The sequence below is a fragment of the Trichosurus vulpecula genome, chromosome 1 (genome assembly GCF_011100635.1).
Source record: "Trichosurus vulpecula isolate mTriVul1 chromosome 1, mTriVul1.pri, whole genome shotgun sequence".
Lineage (NCBI taxonomy): Eukaryota > Metazoa > Chordata > Mammalia > Diprotodontia > Phalangeridae > Trichosurus > Trichosurus vulpecula.
In genome coordinates, this window is record NC_050573.1 from 524,585,374 (window position 1) to 524,608,005 (window position 22,632).

The window sequence follows — 22,632 nt, forward strand, 5'->3', positions numbered from 1 at the left end:
AGGAAGAGGCTCCAGGTACTATTTCCATTTGACAGAGAAGGAAACTGAAGCTTAAATGGATTGAATGGCTTGCCTATGGTCACATAGCCAGTAAATGTCAGGGATCAGGATCCTAAGTCTGGGTTATTTTTATAAACTGTTACTGCTATCTATTATTTTCATATCACCTTCATTTTTGGAATATGTTCCTCTCCCTTCCCATATCCAGTGAGCTGTCTATTGTAACAAGGAATAAAAGAGAAAGAAGAAGGAAAAGAAAACAGTTCCTCAAAACTAAACAACACCTCCACCAAATCTGCAACGGTCCACACCCATAATCCCTGACCTTTTCAAAGAAGAGAGGGAGGTACTTTTCTTCTCCAGGGCCAGACTGGGTCCTTATAATTACACAGATCATATATAACCCCTGTTTTTCCTGACTCTTAATCCAGCATCCTTTCTCCTATACCATAATACCTCTAGGTAAAAATCCCATGGGGATAAGATGTTGTGAAATAGTAGGGAGTTATAGCTAGCTAGCATTTGTATGGGGCGGCTAGGTGGCTCAGTGGGTAGAACACTGAACCTAGAGTCAGGAAGACCTGAGTTAAAATCCGGCCTCAGATAAGTATCTAGTTGTGTGACCCAGGGCAAGTCATTTAACCTTGTTTGCCTCAGTTTCCTCATCTGTAAAATGAGCTGGAGAGGGAAATGGCACAAACCACCCCAGTATCTTTGCCAAGAAAATTCAAATGGGGTCAAGGAGGGTGGGAAGTGATTTGAATGACTTCGCAAACACAACAGCAACATTTACATGATGCTTTAAGGTTTGCAAAGAGCTGTATATGTTGATGCTCACAAATACGGTCTCCTATTATCCCTATTTTAGAAGAGATGAGAGATGTTAAGTGAAGGGCCCAGGGTCTCACAGCTAAGTGTTTGAAGAGAGATTTGAACTTGGGACCCACTGTCCCACAGAGCGTTCTTATAACAGCTGATGTATGAAGCGGCAGAATAGTGGACATGGTATTGGGCCTAGAGTCAGGAAAACTGGGTTCAAATCCTGACTTTGAATCTTAATTAAATGAAATTAGATGCGTAAGCTGCTTTGCAAACCCGAAAGCACTGTATACACATTAGCGATTATCATTGTCATCATTATTAGCAATAATCATAATAATTAGTTTGGTCTTGGGGATCCTGGCCGGATGAAACATAGACGAGGTTACTTCTGTGGTTTCTTCTTACTCTCTGATTCTGAGAAATCGTTTCAATCTCTAAGCCTCAGTTTCTGACTCTGGAAAATGGGAGAAATTAGATTTGTACTATTTGCCTCCCAGGACTGTTGTGAGGAAATGACTTTGTAGGAGGAAACAGTCCTGGTTCTTCAGTCAGATTGGCCTAGGTTTGAATCTCACCTCCTTGGACAAGTCACTTAAACTCCTCAGGCTTCTGTTTTCTCAACTGTAAAATCAGGGGAGGGGGTTGGACTAGATGGCCTCTGAGGTCCCTTCCAGCTTTAGACGTATTGAGCCTAAACCTATGAGGGCTATAGAAATGGGAATGTGTGGTCTTTGATTCCATCCCAGTACTAAATAGGAACTGCTTCTCTTTTGGCCAGGAACACTGAGGGTCTTCCCCTTCCATTTGGATATTTTTTTTTTTTGTTTTTGATTAAAGGGACCATCCCTTGATTAACTTCTTAAAGAGGCCTATTCACTGAATGGGCCTTATCTCACTCAAAGTGAGCACCTGAAAAGGCCTAAGCCTAAAAGGGCCAGGGTCTCCCATTGCATCCTGGGCCATCTCCAGTCATCCTCATGAATGTCAGGCCACTGGACCCAGATGGCTCCAGAGGAAAAAGTGAGGCTGGTGACCTTGCACAGCCCTCCCTCACTCAAATCAAAGTCCACTGCAAGTCATCATTTCGCTGATGTCACGGTCCTCTTCGAGAGCAAAGGACAAACACAACAGCAATGACGGCGCCCAGTGAAGGAGGTCGTGTAAATATTGTTTTCCCTATTTTTCAGAGGAGAAAACTGAGGTTCAGAGACAGAGAAACTTTAGAAAAGTTAGTGCAGATAGGGAGTATCTGAGTCAAAACTCAAACGCACAGCTCCAAGGCTCCCTTATGGGAAACAGAGCTGTGGACTAGAGCGAGGCGGTTCGCCTGGAAGGGAGTTTGCCCCATCAAGCAGTTTTCATTCTGGCCTTTTGAGGCACAAATCACCTGCAGTTCCTACCAAACAGCTGCATGGTTTTTCCGATGAGGCTGTTTTTATTGTTTTATGTAACAACCAAACTAATGAGATGAAGACAGGTGACATGCCAGCCTCCCTGCTAAGGAGGCTGGGAACAATTAACACAAACCTGGTTTGGGAGATTGACCTGGGCAGGATTTTTGTTTGGTTGGGAAAGAAAGGAGGAGCTTCAGGGTACTGATGGTAAATAAAGTGAGATTCCAAAGAAGAAGAAGAAGGAAAGAGGAAGAAAAGAGAAGAGGAGGAAGAAGGAAAAGAAACAGGAGGAAAAGGAGAAAGAGGAAAAGGGAAAAGCAAGAAGATGAATAAGAAAAAGGCAAGAGAGAGAAAGAAGCAGAAGGAAGGAAAGGAAGAAGCAGGAAGAAAAAGAGGAAAAAGAAAGATGAACAAAAAGGAGAAAGAAGAGGAAGAAGGTAGAAGAAGAAGAGGAAGAAGCAAAAGGAGAAAGAGGAAGAAGAAAAAGGAGAAAGAGGGAAGAAAATGGAGGAAGAAAAGGAAGAGGTAGGAAGAGAGAGAGGGAGAAGATGAAGGAAAAAAAGGAGGGAGAGGGAGGAAGAAGGTAGAGAAAAAAGGAAGAAGAAAAAGAAATAGGAAAAGAAGCAGGAGGAGTAAAAGAAAGCCAAACTAGAAAAACAGGGAAGCATGAGGAAGGAAAAGAAACAGATAAGGAAATCAAACTAGAAGAAAAAAGAAGGGGGAGGAGGAAAAGGAGGAAGAGAAAAATAAAAAGAAAGTAGCACAAAGAAAAAGAAGATAGAATGAAGAAGGCAAAGCAAGAAGCCTTTATTAAGCATTTACTAAGTGCTAGGCACTGCACTGAGTTCTGGGGATACAAATATAAGAAAAAGAAAGACAATCCTACCCTTAAAGAACTTACACTCTAATGTGGAGCAGGGGGTCGGGGGGAGGGGAGAGATGGTGTTGAAGTCAGAAGCAGAACCAGGAAAGGAATGCAGGCTGGCAGTCTGGATCCCACCCCCAAAGGGAGGTTGTGGGAGGAACTCACCAATGGGGGAAGGGGGTTGGCATGGAAGAAGGGTGTGCCAGGATGGGACAGCTGCTGAGGCATAATATGGAAAGAAAAGGAAAGGAGACAGAAAAGGAAAACAAGTAAGAAAAAGGAGAATGTGTGTATATGGCGGCAGGGGGGAGGGGTGGGGGGGGATGATGAGGAATAGGAAGAAGGATGAAGAGAAAGAAGGAAGAGGAAGAAGGAAAGGGAAGAATTATGGACTATTGACCAAAGGGATATTTAAAAGGAGGTTGCTGTTGTTCATCCTTTGGTTTCGATGCTGGGGTGTGGGTGATATCTTAACTTGCCAGTGAATTGGATTCAAGTGAGGCAGACTTGTGTACAAATCTTCAGCCTCTCTCTCCCAGAGTCATTGAAGTCCAGTGGCAAGACAAAAGTCAAGAAGAATGGCCATGGCCCAGGACGCAACGGATGACCTTGGCATTTCTTGTATCTGACCACACTCTAAGCGCTGCACAACACCTGTCTCGTCCTCCTTCATGGCTATTGGAGCAAATTGTGCTAATCTGCTTGTTGTGCCGGGGGAAGTCTTCACGTGCTTGACATAGACATTCGCCTAACTCGCTGATGGGTTTGAGGCCTGTCGGTTACCCTCAACCTGGCTTAACCCGTCTGCCAAGAAGGTTTACCAGGGTGTGGCAGCTGTGCCTGCTATATAGCTTCTTGGACCTACAGGTGAGACTTGGGTGAAGGAGGACGCCGAAGGTGGATAAGCAGGCCTGGAAAGCATTCAGCCAGTCCTCACACCAGAGGTTCTAGCCCTCTCTGAACACCCCAGGATAGAGCACCTGGCCTGGAGTCAGGAAGACCTGAGTTCAAATCCAGCCTTAGATACTTACTAGCTGTGTGACCCTGGGTGAGTCATTTAGCCCCATTTGCCTCAGTTTCCTCATCTGTAAAATGAGTTGGAGAAGGAAATGGCAAACCACTCCAGTATCTTTGCCAAAAAACACCCCAAATGGGGTCATGAAGAGTCGGACACAACTGAAATGATGCAATAATCTAAAAGGGCATATACGTGTGTGTGTGTGTGTGTGTGTGTGTGTGTGTGTGTGTAACAGGTTAGGAGAGAATATCTGAATGGCAAAACCAGATTAGGAATATATGGAGAAATTTGGAAATTAAAAAAATGCAAATATACATGATGTCTATACTTATATAGATCCATCTGGCTCAAAGATAAGCAGTCCGGATTATCAATGGGATATTTGATTTGCAAGGCACCAAACTTCTATCTATTGGGAAATATCTGAAAACTGGCTGTAGAACAGCTAACTATACAAGTAATGGAGTAAATATTACATTTGTTTCTCCAAATGTTTTAGTGTCCTGCAGATGCAGCCATCAAGTGATGCTCTGAGGTGATGGTAAGGGACAGGGGGAGCAATGGAAAGTGCTTAAAGAAAGGCATAGACTGGTACGATTCACCCCACCTGAGGGTGGAAGATTAAGGCATAACCCAATCAATCAATTCATTAAGCCCTTACACATCCCAGGTGACATGTGTGGTGCTGTCTTTCATTACTGTTGCAATTATTAATGAAGAATCTAGTAGACAGAGTATCATGGGAATGTTAGAGATGTTCAGGAAGACTTGGATTCAAATCCCACATCCGATACTTACCAGCTGGGGAAGTAACTTAGACTGAGCTTCAATTTCCTTGTCTATAAAATGCAAACAATTTTTGTGGTACTTGTGCCCCACCTATTTAGAATGCAATTTCTCCTCACCTCTGGGTCTTAGAATCCCGAGTTTCCTTCAAAGCTTGGATTAAATGCCACTGCCTCCATGGAACCTTTCCTCATCCCATCAGCTTTGTGGCCTCTTCCCTACATCAGCTTGTATTTATCCTGTACAAATTGCTGATCTGCATTGGGAACAGGAGTTTCCTCATTGAAAGTTCCCTGTTCTAAAGCTAAGGAGATAAATAGAATTTTAGAAAAGTTAGATATGATAGACCTCTGGAGAAAATTGGATGGGAATAGAAAGGAAAATGCCTTTTTCTCAGCAGTACATGGCATCTACACAAAAATCGACCATCTATTAGGGAATTAAAATTCTAATGAAACCATGGTCTTTTATTCCATTGACCCCAATCAATTTGTCTGTACCTTTATGTAAAGCCTACCTGGTATGTAAATGCCTCAAAGGCAGGAATTGTTTAATTTTTATCTAAAAACTAGCACAGTGTCTGGTACATAGGATAGGGAGAATTAGTCAACTATCACTTATTGAGTGCCTACCATGTGTCAGACTCTATGCTTAGCAGTGGAGATACAAAGAAACGCAAAAGACAGTCCCTGTCCTCAAAAAGCTCTCCATTTAATAGGGGCAATAACACGAAAACAACTACATACAAATAAGATATTAGAAGGATAAATTGGAGACAATCAACAAAGGGAAGGCACTAGCATTTAGGGAGATATAGAAAGTTCTTGCAGAAGATGAGACTAGAACTAGGTGTTGTTTTTTTTAAGTTGAGGGAAATTCCTGGGTTGGGAAACTCCCCTAGTAGTGCGAGTCTATGTATAATAGATGGCTAATAATACTCATTGATTGAGGTGGCCAGATGGTAAAGTAGATAGGTCACTGAACTTGGTATCAGGAAGATCTGACTTCAAATCTGGTCTCAGACCCTTGCTAGCTGTAGGAAGGGCAAGTCACTTAGCTTTTGTCTGCCTCAGTTTCTTCAGTGTATTTTTCAGTATTTTTGGGTCTCCTTTAGCAAGTCATTGACTTGTTTTTCATGGTTTTCTCGCATCCTTCTCATTTCTCTTCCCAATTTTTCCTCTACTTCTCTAACTTGCTTTTCCAAATCCTTTTTGAGTTCTTCTATGGCCTGGGGCCAGTTCATGTTTTTGTTGGAGGCTTTGGTTGTAGGCTCTATGACTTTGTTGTCTTCTTTAGGCTGTATGTTTTGGTCTTCTTTGTCACCAAAGAAAGAATCCAAAGTCTGAGACTGAATCTGGGCGCGTTTTCGCTGCCTGGCCATATTCCCAACCAACTAACTTGACCCTTGAGTTTTTCAGTGGGGCATGACTGCTTGTAGACTAACGAGTTCTATGTTCTACTTTTGGGGGGGAGGTGCCAGCTCTGTCAGAGCTGCACTCCTCCTTCCCCAAGGACCCCCAGTCCAGACTGGGCTCAGATCTTCAGCAGGCTGTTGCACTCCTGCTCTGATCCACCACTTAATTCCTCCCACCAGGTGGGCCTGGAGCCGGAAGTAACAACAGCTGTAGCTGCCCCACCTCCGCTGCCCCCGGGGCTGGAAGCCGAACCGGGAACTCCTTCCACTTCCGCAGCTTTTCCCACTAACCTTCTCCACAGTCTTTGGTGTTTGTGGGTCGAGGGGTCTGGTAACTGCCGCAGCTCACATATTCAGGGCGCTAGGGCCCCGTCCGCCCGGCTTCTGGTCTGGATCGTCCACACCGCTCAGGCTGGGCTCTGCTCCACTCCATTCCCAGCTCCGTGTGGAATAGACCTCACCCAGAGACCATCTAGGCTGTCCTGGGCTGGAGCCCTGCTTCCCTCTGCTGTTCTGTGGGTTCTGCCGTTCTAGAATTGGTTCAGAGCCATTTTTATAGGTTTTTGGAGGGACTCAGGTACGGAGCTCACTCTAGTCCGTGCTTACCAGCCGCCATCTTGGCTCCGCCCCCTCAGTTTCTTTATCTGTAAAGTGGAGATAATAGTAGCTACTACTTCCCAAGGTTATTGTGAGAATAAAATGAGAAAATACTTGTAAAGCTCCTTGTAAATCTGTTTGTTGTTGTTCGATCATTTAGAATTATGTTTGATTCTTCATGACCCCATTTAGGGTTTTCTTGGCAAAGATACTGGATAGATTTTCCATTTCCCTTTCCAGCCCATTTTACAGATGAGAAAACTGAGACAAATAGGGTTAAATGGCTTGTCCTGGGTCACTCAACTAATAAATATCTGAGGCCAGATTTGAACTCAGGAAGATGAGTCTTCCTAACCATTGTATCACCTAGCTGCCTTTGCAAACCTTAAAAAGCACTGTATAAGAGCCATCTATTATGATTAAATCCTTCCTGGGACCCTAACTATGCAACCTGGGAGACCTTGACCCATCTAAGTCTCAGTTTCTTCACCCATAAAATGGGGATAATACAACCAGTGGTGCCTACCTCACAGGCTGATCATGAGGCTCAAATGAGATAATATCTGTAAAAGGGCTTTGCAAACCTGAAAACATTATATAAAGGTCAGCTATTATTGTTATCAGCAATTATATTAACAAATTAAGACCAGTGAAAAGAGAGAATATTCTTCATCAAGTAAGAGAGGGAGGAAAAATGAGGGATGAGAACATGAAGAAAGGAGTGATTTGTGTTCACTCCTTTTATTGTTATTGGTTTGAGAAATGTGATATTTAAAAGGAATTTGGATCAAGCTAAAGAGAAAGATGGTTGACAGACTGGTAATGCAGAGAGGAGAGAAGGGATTTGGATGAATGATACCATTTTTAATGTTTTTTAAAGAAGCACCGCCCCCCCTCCTTTTAGTCTAGCCAGAAATGCCTTTCAATAAAAATCCATGCGCCCTCATGAGATAATAGATGTGAAGAGGCTTTGATCTCTTGAAAGAAAGATGCTCGATAAAGCCAAGCCATTGTGATTATTTAATTTTTATTTCTCATTTTAATCTGGGCTTAACACATGAGGATGAAGCCAGCATTGGCTAACTTAGAGTGTATAATTAAAGTGACCAGACTTTCTGGTTTGGCCAGGATGGTCTTAGCTTTTAATGACCAATATTGGGTGGGCAAGCATCCTGCAAAATGCCCTTTAAGCTGATTTCTCCTTGGTAGCTATGAGCCAATTAGGAAGTGTTTTTTTCAGCTTTAAAATTTCCATATTGAAAAACCAGAGGATTTTAGAAGGGCCTTTAGAGGTCATCTCGTCCAACTTCCTCATTTTATAAAGGAGAGAGGCTGAGAGAGGATGCCATGGCGTAGTGAGAAGAGTTCCAGATTCAGAATCACAGGATCTCAGTTCAAATCTTCATCATAGCTACGTGATCTTGGTCAATTCACTTAACTTCTTTGGGACTCAGTTTCCACTTCTGTAGTCTATGAGCCACGTACCCAAAGTTAGGCTAGTGAAAATGCCTGGAGTCTAGAGAGTAGATCCTCCATCCTTCTTTCATTGTTTGTCCTTCATTCTCAAAGAAGACCCCTCTTTAGGCCTTCACTGAAGCACTACTATTGTCCATGGAAACTACCCCCAGCGTCCCCTTATCATTGTATCCTTCCCCCAGCCACCTTCTCCTACTACCCTCATGGAGGCAAATAGCAGATTCTCTTGGGAATGGGCAGGAGCCTCACATTCCTGTGGGAGAAGCTGCCTTCATGGACTCTTTTTTCCCCCATTTCATCTTATCTGTAAGAACTTCAGAATTCAGGAGAGTAAGAAGTAAGGTCCCTGTCATAACAGAATTAATGACTGCCTTGGTGTTCCTTACCCCAGCCTTGGAGAGTCAGCAGCATAACCACTCATGTACATGGTAGCAGTGCATAGGGAACCACGTGGTCTCCATGGTATGGGTTCGTGAATCTCAGTTTTCCCAAGGAGTTGAAACATACCCTTCTATCAAAGAGGAGGGAAGATACGGAAACTTCCTTGACAGCATGATCCCAGAATCCAATTTTCTAGATAGAAAAGGATTTTCTGGGCAGGACAAATATTGGGTGTTGCATCTCCAGTAACCCGGAGCTCAGGACCCAAGTCTTCTATCAAGAGGAGATATCCTGAATAGAGTCCATATCTTGGAAGAGAAAAGGGGATCAGGGAGGTGAACTCTCAATTTGGTCAAGCAGGAAGAAACTAAAGGCCATAAAATGGGGAGAAAGGGCTTTGGACCTTGCCTTCTGCTGTTATCAAGAAGTATTCAGATAGTATGGGTCCGATGGGCAAAGGCTTACCTTTAAAGCAATCACAAAATCATTTTCTTTCCTAGTTGTGTACAAAGCACAGGGAAGTAATCTGAGTATGGATGACTTTAGGACCCTGGGGGAGATAGGATTCTGAGAGATTTGTTTCTATTGTTTAAGGACCACTTGTGAGTATTTTATTTGTTTTCTGATTCTTCAGCAGAGTAGAATAAAGGCCACCCTGTACCTGATATATGCATGTGTTATCTTGAGTGCTTCTAGGGGAACAAGGGAGTCTTTTACCAACATCTGGAGGACCCTATACCAATTCTACTTAAGCTATATCCCGAGATTTCCCATAGGCAACTCAGGATGAAGATACCATGAGACACAGAGGGTGATTGGGAGAATAGAGCTTAAGATGGGACCTTGTCCATGTTAGCTCAAAGGTATTATTATTGTGGTTGCTGTCATTCATAGGGAACCCTCTCCAGGATACCCAGAGATAAACTTCTCCCAGGGCTAGGCCTATGAGGAGAATTAATTGGCCATGTGTGATAGAACATCAGATGACCCCATCCTTAACACCCAATCTCTCACCTTCTGGCCTGCCTAGGAGCCCTACAATAAACAACATTGCAGATTTATTCCTATGGATTACAGAGTTGTCTCCAGAAGGCACCCATTAAAATGCAGATTGCTATGGGGCACTTTGGGTGAGTGCCGCTGGGGGTGGGCGGTGGGCTCCAGAGGGCAGCAGGAGAACGTCGACTATGCACTGAGGCTGACCAAAAGGGAAGGACAAGCACCAAAAAGGATTCCGAGGGAGGTAACAAAGACAAACTCAGGGTTTTTTTTTAATTTGTTTTGTTTTGTTTTGTTAGCCTTTCAAATTGCCAGAAAATTGGCATCCCTTCCTTCGTTTTTCCCAGGTAGGGCCTGGTTTAGGGGACTGGAAACCTTACCTAATGAGGAATGTTGGAAGAAACTTGGGAATGTTGGACCCAGAGAAGAGAAGCCTTAGAGGAGGCAGGGTAGCTGTCTTTAGACATTTGAAGGGTTGTCTTGTGGAAGAAGCATTAAACTTAATCTGCTTGGCCCTTGAGGGCAGAACTGGGACCAGTGGGTGGAAGTTACAGAGAGAATGATTTTTACTCAGTGTAAAGGAGCGCATTCTCAGCTGACAATTAGAGTTGTCCAAAAATGGAACGGGATGCCTTGGGAGCTAGTTAATTCCCTATCGCTGCAGGCCTTTAAGGGAAAGCCGGACGACCCCTTGTTGGAAAGGCTGTGGAAGGGATGCCTACTTTGAGCCACGGCTTGGACTGTCTGACCTCTGAGTTCCCCTCCAGTTCTGAGATTCTTTTATTCTGACTCTAGAAGCTCCCCTGCTTTGCAGCAGAGAACATTCAAGGTTAAAACGATCTCCTGGATCCCAGGAGAAAAGAGAGACATTGTCTCTTATTTTTTCCTGTCTTTTCCCCTCTCTTCTCCCCTCCTCCTCCATCTCTCCATTCCTATGCCTCACTGCACTTTGACTATTTGGAAATATGGTCACTTTGATTACAACCTATCATTAGGGTTGTTATTATTATTTAGTGAGCCCACCCAGCAAAGCAAAAAAGAAACCATTGTCCTCTGGAAATTGCTCCACCCTGGGCCCTGCTCCCTCCCCTGCTCCGTTCCCCACACTCCCCAGCACACTGACACACATTGAGCTGGGTCTGTGAAACGCCCTGAGTTTCTTTTTTTAGACTTGCTTTTCTGCCTGATGCTGAACATGTGCCTGTACCTCCCTGAGATGCCAAAAACTAGGCCAACCATCATCCTTCTGGTCTGTGCAAATGCTTGGAGCTCCCTGAAATATGGCTTTAGCAGAATGAGTGTGGACACTGCTAGAAACCTAGGGAATTGGAAAATTAGGGGGGAGGAGAGAAAGAGTCCAGGAGAAGGACTGTGCAAAGGGTCTTTTTTCCCTGACTTGGTGGGGTTGAAGGGAGGGAGAGAATTCACAATTCCAGGTCATCTGTATTGCTCCAACCCTTTCATTTTACAAAAGGGGAAACCGAGGCCCAACAGAGGGGAAATTGACTTTCCTAAGGTCACACATCAAATGAGCAGCAAAGCCAGAGCATGGACTCAAGTCTTTGGAATCTGGGTCTAATGCCGACTTGGAGACACAAGCAACCTCAGTCTAGGCACTCAGGGTCAGGAGAAAGGAGAATTTTCCTTTATTCTCTTGCTATAACTCTCCCCCAGTTCACCCTTTATTATGTGTTCTCACTACTGAATGTTTTCCCTTGATTTGCTCCTCCTCCAGAGCGGATGATTTCCCAGGGATGTAGGAGGCACTTTCAAGGGATTAGCTCTGTTTTGGGGTAATTCAAGCCTGAAAGGGATAAGGATGCTGCTGGATTTTAGCCAGACCCAGGTACCATAAGGTGCCTTGTCACTTTTACCCAGGCCTGGACACTCACTGGTTGCCTCGTGTCTGAGAATTGGTTAGCCCAGGGTACTTGCTATAATTTATAAGCTGTGGCCCCCATTTTCTGTAAGCATAAGTACATGGATAGTCATATGCGTTTTAGGGTCACAAAGGGCTTTCCCACCCATTATTTCATTTAATCTCCACCAGTGTTTTGTCAGACATTGCTAACCCCATTTTTCAGATCAGGAAAATGAGACCCAGAGAGGTGAAATACTTTGCCAAAAGTCACACACCTAGCTAAGTGGCTGAATCAGGATTCAAACCCAGACCTTTTGGCTCCAGGTCTAGTGTCAGTCCCACGTTAGACCCCAGGAAAACAATTTGGAAAGGACAATTATTCTCAAGTTTTGAAGTCTTTCGTTTCATCGAAATTTTAATTCTCCTGCCAATACCACCAGAGCTATAACTAGGGCAGGGTGATCAGGGCTTTTCCCCAGGGTGCCGGATTTAGAAGGCGTTTGGCTGTACTTGAAGTCTTTCGATAAGGTAAAAAATAACAGTTTAGCACCTAGTTAACAAGAAAGTTAGCTAAAATAGTGAGCCACCAGATGGCCGGCCGGGGTAAACATATCCCCTGCCAACCCTTACACTCCACCGCCCCAACCGTGGGTGGTCTTCAAGCCGTTTGCACTGGGAAGAGTTTATAGCACTTGCTCCGACACAAAAATTTCTAGTTATAGCTCTGGTCACCACCTCCCTAGCAGTAATATTAGGGCTTTATGATTTACAAAACGCTTTAGGGATGTTCGCTCCTTTGAGCCTCGCTTCAAAGCAGATACGCGTATCATTATCTCCATTTGACAGAGGAGGAAACTGAGGCTCACAAGGTCAAGCTTTGCAAAGCTCTCCAAGGTGACATGATCAAGTAATGAACCTGTTGACTTTGTTGCTATGGAAAGAAAACTGGAGCCTGGAGTCAGGAAGACCTGAATGCGAATTCAGCCTCAGCTTCCTCCTGGCTGTGTGACCCTGGCTAGGTCACTTCACCCTGTTTGCCTCAGTTTCCTTATCTGAAAATGAGCTGAGAAGGAAATGGCAAACGACTCCAATATCTTTGCCGAGAAGACGTCCAATGGGTCACCAAGAGTCGTACATGACTGAAAATGACTCAATGACAAGGATCTGTTCGTAAGGACTTCTGTGGGTTGCATATCGACTTAGAAAACCATATATAAACATTATCTATGTGTTATTGTATTTTTATTTATCTTGTTAAATATTTCCCAGTTACATTTTAATCTGGTTAGGGCCACACTCAGAATGTAGTAGGTCTGTGGGCCACATGTTTGACACCACTGTCCTGGAATATCCAGGTTTCTTATGTGTCAGCCTTGTCTCTGAGCCATCAATGGGAAGGTCTTTGAGGGAAGGGACCGGGCTGTGGCATCTCTTGTACCCCCCACTCCAAAGCCAGCCACACATGTACCTCTCCCACTCATGCACCAGTCACAGTAACTGGGCATCCATGATATCCTCCACAATGATCTCTATTGACTAATTAACTAATTAGTGCACTGGGGCAGCATCTGAGGAGTGAGTTAGAATAGCCAGAGACTCCTGCACTGAGTTAATGGCTCCAAGACGATCATTCCCCTGGTTTAGAGCTGGAAGGTAACTTAGAGGCCATCTAGTCCAACCCTCATTATTTAGATAAGAAAAATGAGGCGCAGAGAGATTAAGTGACAGTGGCAGAGGTGGGACCTGCACCCAGGTCGTCTGAGTCCCAGTCCAGTGCTTTTCCCCCCACGGTAACATTCTTCCCTTACCGCTCCTTGCCTCTACCTCTAGGTTTCCTCCCTGTTCTCCCTTTCACCTTCCTCCCCCTCCCTTTAGTCTACAGCGTCAGGGCTTACTTCCATCTGGGGATTACTAAAGCATTTTTCTTCCCATCATGGCCCAGGTTCCTTTTAGATGCCAAATGTAATATTTGCTTGTACTGATTTCTACAGCAGTTTCTCAAGGGCATCAAAACCCAGAAATAATTTGCATCAAAAAGAGAAGACTTGATGGGGAGGGTGGGTTAATGGCTCTATATTGAAAGGCTGACTGTCATGTGGAAGCAGTAGACTTGTTCTATATGACCCCAGAGGGCAGAACTAGGCCCAGTGCGTAGAAATTACCTGGTGGGAGATTTTGGCTCAGTATGAAAAAGGACTTCAGAGCCGTCCAGTGATGAAATGGGCTGACTCCCTGGCTCCAGAGGGGATCCAGTGGAGGTTGGGTGGCCATTAAGGATCCTATTAGAAAAGATTCCTGGGAAGTTGGATTATACAATCTCCAAGTTTCCTTCTCGCTCTTAAGATTCCTCTCTATCTTTGTCAGAGTCCTTGTTAGATCTGAGCTGGAAGGGACCTTAGAGGCAAACTGGATTAAAATCCAACTCCCTCATTTTACAGACGAAGAAAGTGAGACTCAGAGAGAATAAGTAACTTACCCAAGGTTACACAGCTAGTATCAGGGGCAGGATTTGAACCCAGGTCTTCTTGAGCCCCCCAAGGTCAGATCTTGGCAACATGGTATAGTCGATAGAGAGCCAACCTTGGAGCCAGAAAGATCTGGGTTCAAGTTCCACCACTGATATATACTGGCCTTGTGACTGAGTCAATCACTTAACCTTTTAGTACTCTAGGCAACTGTCAAAGAATATAAGTTGCAAAGAAGATGCCCAACTACTTTGGTGAAGGGAATTTCCTCATTTGGGAGTTTTCTTTATCAATGAAACCACAGGTACATCTCCTACCCTATGAATTGGCTGGGTCCATGCATTTGTTTATCTGTAGTAAAGAGAAAGCCAGCAAAGACAAGTTTCCGAGTGTTCAGCTTTTTGCAGAAAAACAGGAGACGCCTTCTCCCACTAAGGGGAAAAAATGCTATATAAAAAAAGACTGAAAACCCCAGGTAGGTATGGGATATTTGGCTTCACAAGGTGAGATAGGTAAAAAGAGGCAGAGACCTTGATGAAGACTGTGAACCACAGGGGTTGTTATGGGGGTCATATCGATGTGCTTTAGCCTTGGAACAATCCCCTTCTCTTCCTCCATCCTTCCCTATGGTTTCTACATCTCTCCATACTTTTCAAAACCTTCACACACCCACAGTCTCATTTGATTCTCATAGTAGTAGTGTTTCATAATCAAGGCTGGGTTTGTTATTATTATGGTCATGTTATTTCCTTGTTCAAAATTCTTTGGTGACTCCCAATTGCCCACTGAATAAAGCGTAAATATGCCCTAGCATCCAAGACCCTTTACAGTTTATCACTAGTCTTATTATTTCAGGCTTATATCATGACTTTTCTCCCTCCACTTGTACTCAGTAATCATAATTTGCTGTTGTTTGTCTGGCTCTCTGTGACCCCATCTGGGGTGTTCTTGGCCAGGATACTGGAGTGGTTTGCCATTTCCTTCTCCGGCTCCTTTAATAGACGAGGAACTGAGGCAAACAGGGTGAAGTGACTCACCCAGAGTCGCACAGCTAGTAAGTGTCTGAGGCCATTTTTGAACTCAGGAAGGTGAGTTTTCATGGTGCCAGGCCCAGCGCTCTATCCACTGTGGCACCTAGCCAATATATAGGACTTAAAGGTGTGCAAAGCACATATACAAGGGTGTGCTGGAGCCAGCTTATACTGGCTAAGAAGAGCCAATTGTTAAATTTTCATCCGGAACATTTACATCTTGAAAATTGGCAAATACTATAAATTAGGGCTTGATTTATTGTTTTATTGATTGTCTAGACTTAAGAAAGTGATGGAAAAAATGTTAATAATGCACATTAAACCAAAAGCCAACTGGCATTTTCAGAGGACTTGCTGTTAAACATTTGCCAGCACACCCCTGTATATATCTGATCTCATTTTGTCCTCACAACAACCCAGCTAGGCTATAGTGCAGGAGAACCTTGTCCCCCAGACAATGCCCTGTGCTTTCTTTCCTCCCATCCCTGCTCACACTATTTCCTATTACTATAACCCTCTCCCTGCCACTCTTCAGCTGGCCAATTCCTACCCATACTTTAAAGTGAATTTAGATGCCTCTTCCTCCATGAAAGCCTTTCCTGATCCCCTTGGTCAGTCAGTAATGACCTTCCACCTTAGGCTTCATATAGCACTTTGTACTATATAATTACTCAAGCCATTACCTAACATTCTATATTATAGCATTAAGTATTTATATTGTATTCCCATCACCTAGACTATAAGCTCCAGGAGGGCAGGATCCCTATCTTATTTAAACTTTGTCTCTCCTTCCTCCTGGAATTTTATATACAGTAGGTTCTCAATACAGAGGTCCTGTGGGATGACCTGAAGGACCCAGCCAACTCCTATGCCCTAAGTCACACTTGGAAGTGAACCTGGTAGGGAGAATGTTATATAGAAATTACATTCAGTTTGAACCCAATCTTCCCAAGAAATGAGATGGTATAGGTGAGAGTGTGCCCCCAAGCATTAGGAAAAATGTTGGCACTTCTGTTCTTACTATATCTGCTCATTAAGTATCTCTTTGTGAAAGCTAAAAGTAAATAAACTATGTTTGATGCTTTTGAAGCTTTACTGGATGGAGGATCAGAAGATCTGGGTTCCAGCACAAACTCTAAATGATTTTGACTAGTATGATCATCTCCACTATGAAATGTGGGAGTGGTCCTGGAATGATCCCTGAAAATCTAGGACTTCGAGAAATCGACCTTGTGTTTCCGCCATACAAGCTCCTCATTGTCTCCCTCTGTTAAACACAGAGGTATTATTGAAAACATATGGAATTGGGGTTTGGAAGCCCAGGGAAGAGACAAAGTCCAGGGTCAGCTTTTAAACAGTCTGTTGGCATTTAAATGTTCTACTGTAACGGTCCCCCTAAATTGGATTCAACTGATGACATAAACCAGAGATTGCATGTTAAAACAAATATCACTTGATTATTAAAATATGTGCGACTGCACTCCATGGCCTCCAGAATCCCAGGGAGCTCTCCTGAAGTTGAAGCTGAAAGGGTCCAGGCGTGATCCCTGGTTTTCAGAAGCCTTATTAACTTTCGCCTGGAATTATATCTTCAGGCCGAAACTTTACAGGCCCTGTTGTCAGAACAAAGGTAAGTGTAGCCCAGGCAGAGAGGAATTGGGAAACAAATGTCTCAAGAGCCTTTAGTTTCACCTTTCTACTAGTATTTGGGGACTCTGTGGGAAGGTGCTGGGGACAAGAAAAGGGAGGGCATGGAGGGCCATAGCCTCAAATAGTGAAGTAGGAAACTCATCTTTGTCATTCACTTGGATACCACCATTCTGTTGCTCTCTCCTCTCCTGAGGCTTCTGAGCTATGTCGGGCACTCATGCCTTCCTGCTGTCTTCTAGCCTTCCTGGGAACCCTCTGCCATGGCAGGGCCATAGATTCATAGCTGGAAGGGACCCTAGAGGCCATCAAGTCCAATCCCTTCATTTTAGAGAGGGGGAAACTGAAGTGACATAGACGTGACATGAGGCGACAGAGAAGTGACTTAACTTGTCCAAGATCACATAGGTTTATAAGGCTCATAGATTTTGAACTGGAAGAAACCTCAGAGACCATTTAGTCCAGTTTCCTCATTTTATAGATGAGGAAACTGAGGCCCAACATGACCCAGGTGGTAAGTTGCAGAGGTAAGCTTTGATCCAGGGTCCTCTAACTCAGATCCATTGCTCAGAGGTAGCTAGGTGGCACAGACCTGAGTTCAAATCCAGATCCAGACACTGTGTGATGGTTAAGTCACTTAACCACTGTCTGTCTCAGTTTCCTTGACTGTAAAACGGGGATAATAATAGCACCTACCTCCTAAGGTTTTCGTGAGGATTACTTGAAGTAATATCTGCAAAGCACTTAGCATGGTGTCTGGCATATAGCAGGTGCTTAATAAATGCTTGTTTCCTTTCTCACGTACCACACTGCCTCTCATACTGTCCACAACACCTGGTCCTTCAAGACAACAACTTATATGTCTGATGTATTTCTTTTCCTACTCCCTTCCATTACATCTTTTCCGTCCTTTGTTCCAACTCTATTGATTGGTCTGGACTTGGAGTCAGAAGATCTAAGTTAAAATCCCAGTTTTGCTGCCTCCTAACCTGTGTGATACTTTCCCTACTTGGGTCTCAGCTTTCTCATGTATAAAATGGCATATCTGGGCTAGATTTCTATGGCCCCTCTGCCTCTAAATCTGATGAGCCTAGGAATGAATTCACCTTAAGGTGATGTATGGTGGCATGAGACACTGACTGACTTGGAGTTAGAAGTCTCGAGTTAAAGTCTGAGCTCTGAAACTTGCCATGTGATCTGGGAAAGGTCCTTGGCTGTTCAGTGCTTCCATGCCCTCATCTGTCAATTAAGGATAATAATATTTGTACTACCTACCTCCCACAACCGTTGTGAGGAAAGCATTCAATATACCTTAAAGTGCTATACAAATGAGTTATTTTTTATTATTGCTAATAATCACAAAAATGATAGCTGATAGTAGTTTAAGGTTGTATCCCTTGAGTAATGTTTGCATTTTAACAGCAGCCTTCAATGCTCTAATTAAGGAGAAGGAACAAATCATAGAGTCATGGAATGTGAGATCTGGGAGAGAATCTAGTATGAGCTAGATTTTACAGAATGAAGAAACGGAGAAAAAAGAAAATACGGAAGGTCTAGCACTTAGCACAATGTCTGGCACATGGAAAGATCTTAATAAATGTTTATTAACTGACTAACTAAAGGTCTCCCAGTCAGCTAATGGCAGATCTGGAAATAGAAGGTGAGTAATGTGGGAATTTCAGGCATTATAGTAGGTAGGGAAGGGGAGGGGGAGACTTGCCGGGAATGGTGGACCTTTCTCAGTATTTCTTCCATTCTACTGTATAGGCACATGCTTCTCCTCCTTCTTCAACACCCCCGCCCCCACCTTTGCCCCAGGACTATGTTTAATGACAACTTTAATTCTATATTATTTCACTCTAATCATGTTTGTAGAGGGTCTCCTGCCTTGGTGAGAGCAAAGGGGGCTCAAGTAAGTCAGAGTCACACCAAAACATTGGCATAGGCAATTGATGGATGATGCAGCTTGTATCTCCTCCTTTGATGGTCTCTGAAAACAGGAGAGCTCTTCTCCCTGTCTGGAAAATGCTAAATATGATTAGGCTTCAAGGCAGACAGATGGATCAGTCAACCAAAAATCTTGAGCAATTTCATGATTGGAGAATCAATTTCTTATTGGTTTTGATGAAATAGTAGCAGGCTTTTCTTTTAAGTAGGGGGTGGGGTTCCCTGTGAAATCATATTAATTTTATGCATTTAAAAACATAGTCTTTACCAGGTTGCCAAAGGGGTACATGACACAAAAAAGGTTCAGAACTCCTGCTCTAGTCTCTATGACTCTTTTTACTGTGGTTACTTGCCAACCAGTTTATACTTCAATTGAACGTCCTATGACATAGTTATCTTCTCTTGAACCAACAGCCTTTTCAAAAGAAGAAATACAAACTATCAACAACCATATGAAAGAGTGCTTGTCTAAATTACTAACATAAGAGAGATGCAAGTTAAAACTGAAATTTAACCTATAGCAATCAGATTGGCAGAGTTGACCCCATCCCTGTTCTTACTTCACATTGTGACCTGCATTTCCTCCACCCCTGGACTGACCACATTGTTCCCCTATTTCTGCCCCTCAGTTAACCAATTCAACTCTGCACTGTCCTGAACCTTTGATTCTTTCTCTTTCTTCTACTATTGATGATCACACATTGCTAAGCCCAACCTTGGATTACTCCCACAATCTACCTCCTTCATTCCTATTCATTTACTGCTGAAAGGAGCTAGAGGAAAACATGAAAACATGCTTATGGGACCTTCTATTCTTTCCTAATATACCACACTCTCCATCCAGCCCTCTAAACCTTCTGGTCTTTCTTCGAGTATCCTTTCTCTTCTGAACTACTTTCCTCATCTCCTCAGTTGAGGACCTCATTTCATAATTGAGGCCATCACTGAGAGCTCCCCTTCCCCCTCCCTCAGCTCATGTCACTCAGACATCTTACTCCCCCCCATCTCCTACTTCACCTTTGTGAGTCAGATGTCTACCATCACAACGACCTTCATATATATCCCTTACTCTCCACTCAAGCAGCCATAACTCTAGCTCAGGTTACCACTACCTCTTACCTGGGCTACTATAATAGCTTCCTTGTGTAGTAGGCATTAGCCCTTCTCATTTTCAATACTAATAATTTGGTTTTCTTCTTTCTTTTTTTAAAAATCACATTAACCAATGGTTTATTATGGTTTTTTTCTTCATAAAACCAGTTCTTAGTTTTACTTATTGGGCAGCTAGGTGGTACAATAGATAAGAGTACCAGGCCTGAAGTCAGGAAGACCTTAGTTCGAATCTGGCCTCAGACACTTACTAGCTATGTGACCCTGGGCAAGTCACTTAACCCTATTTGCCTCAGTTTCCTAATCTGTAAAATGAACTGGAGAAGGAAATGGCGAACCACTCAAGTGTCCTTGCCAAGAGAACCCCAAATGGGGTCACAAAGAGTCAGACATAACTGAAATGACTGAACAACAAAGTTGTATTTATTAGTTCAATGATTCTTTTTGCTTAGCATAGTATCTGGCACGTAGTAAGCACTTAATAAATTTTATTGAATGAATGAATTAATATAGTGATAGAGAAGTGAACCCCACAAGTATAGTGAGGAAACCACATGTAAAGAGGGCCCACACGTAGAGAGGGTTGTTATTGTATGGTTTAAAGGAAGACAGAATAGACATCTTTAGCCTCTTCTTCCCCTACCCTTTTCCAAGAGAAGTGTTGGGGTAGGGGGTTATCAGACTACAGACATAACTGTCTTCTCCCTTAAATGTTTCTTGTCTAATGGACATGATCAGATTCCATCTAACTCTTGTTTCTTGTCTAATGGACGTGATCAGATTCCATCTAACTCTTGATCACTTTGTCACTGGGCTGGGAGAAGACCCCAAGCTATATATCCAGACTTGACCCCTTTCCCACCAAATTCTAGTTCCACAATGAATATACCTAGAGAATAGCAAAGAAACCCATGTATTCAAATGATAGGAAAAAAGAAATCAGAGAAGGAGAATGAACACTGTAGAATGAAGGAGCTCTCCCACTGGTATTGAGATAACTCAGCTTAACCAAGACAGAAGGTCTTAAATCTCACCTAAGAGAAGCTCCCTGAAGTCTCTAGAGGGGCAAGCTCCTTTGTCTGAACTTCCACAGCATTTACTGATTATTCATTATACGTCCATGTGCTACTAAGATGTGGAGGGAGTCTAGGGCCACAGATCCTTTGAGGTATGGAAGTTTTATTACACACACATGCACACACACACACACACACACACAGGAGCACACACATGCAAGAGCACATTCAAGAGGCATTGTGGCAACAGCAGATAAAGTTGATGGATGCCATGACGGAGACTGCTTGATCCTCTCATGTCTTCCCAGCGTCTTTTCCTTCTGCAACTTGAAGTGGGGTTCGTCTCTGTCATCTTCCTCTTGAAGTTGGAAGTCAGAAGTCCTTGAGGTAACTTGATACTTGAAGACTAGAGCTTGGGGAGTCCCAAAAGGGACTGCTGGGAAGTAAAGCTCTCTTACCAACTCCCCACCCCCTTCATGTAGGGCAGGGCCTTCATCTTTGTCAGTAATAAGAGAATCCCATACCAATGCACTTTTGGACGAGGGTTACACTTGCCTCAAGTCTCTCCCAATTCCAAACTGCCAAGATAATTTAAATATATATGTATATAAATATATACACACCGATATATGTACACACACACAGATATACATGCATATACACACACATATATGCACACACACATACGCATACATGCACACCTGCACATACACACACACATGCACACAGAGTCTGACTATGGTACCTCCCTGCTCAGTAAGGTTCCTTGGCTCCCTATTATTGTTGTGTTCTTGAAGAGGACCATGACATCGGGGATATGATGACATGACTTGCAGTTGACTTTGATTTGAGTGAGGAAGGGCTGTCATCAGTCTCACTTTCTCCTCCAGAGCCATCTGGGTCCAGCGACCAGATATTCATCAGGAGGACTGGAGATGGCCCAGGATGGGCTCCCTATTAACTTCAGGATCAAATAAAAAGTCCTTTGTTTGGCATCTAAGGTTCTTCATAACCTACTCCCTTGTTACTTTAAAAATTTATATAAATAAAGAGAATTCTCTCATATGGAAAGAGCTAATACGATCACCTATTTGAAAGGAGAAACAATATGTACTGAACCGGAGGGAAAGGACAAGAAAGTGCCACCATCGGCCTAGTGATTCTGTGATTCTAGTTTTCCATTCAAGTTAAAATAGTTTCCAAAAAATAATACATAAAGAGGTCGCACTTTACACTTTAATGCATTGTCTGCCCTTTCAAATGTCTGGTCTACATGAAAAGACAAAGAAAGGAAAGGCCAAAAAAAAAAAACCCAACCCAAACAAAATCTTTTACTATACAGGGCATGAGGTTAAAAGCTTTAAGGAGTACCATATCCCCAACTGAAAACAATGAATGTCATCATAGAGTCTAAATGGGTTTACACCCCGTCTTACTTTTCAAAGCCTTCTTATACCTTACTCCCTTCCATGATCCAGCTGAACCAGACTACTCACAGAATTCTTAAAACAAAGAACTCTGTGTCCCATCTTCACGCCTTTCCACTGGCTGTCCCCTCTGTGAATCAGAATTTGTTCCCTTCCCTCCACCTCTTAATTTTCCTGGTTTCCTTTGAGTCTCAGCTCAAATCCCACCTTCTATAGGTTTTTCTCAGTCCCCCCAGCTGCTAATGCCTTCCCCTTTCTGACTATCTTCCACTACTTTATATTTATCTTGTATGAGCTAGTTTTCAAATGCTGTCTTCCCCATTAGAAGGTAAGCTCCTTGAGGGCAGGGATTATTTTCCCTCCTTTCTTTGTACTT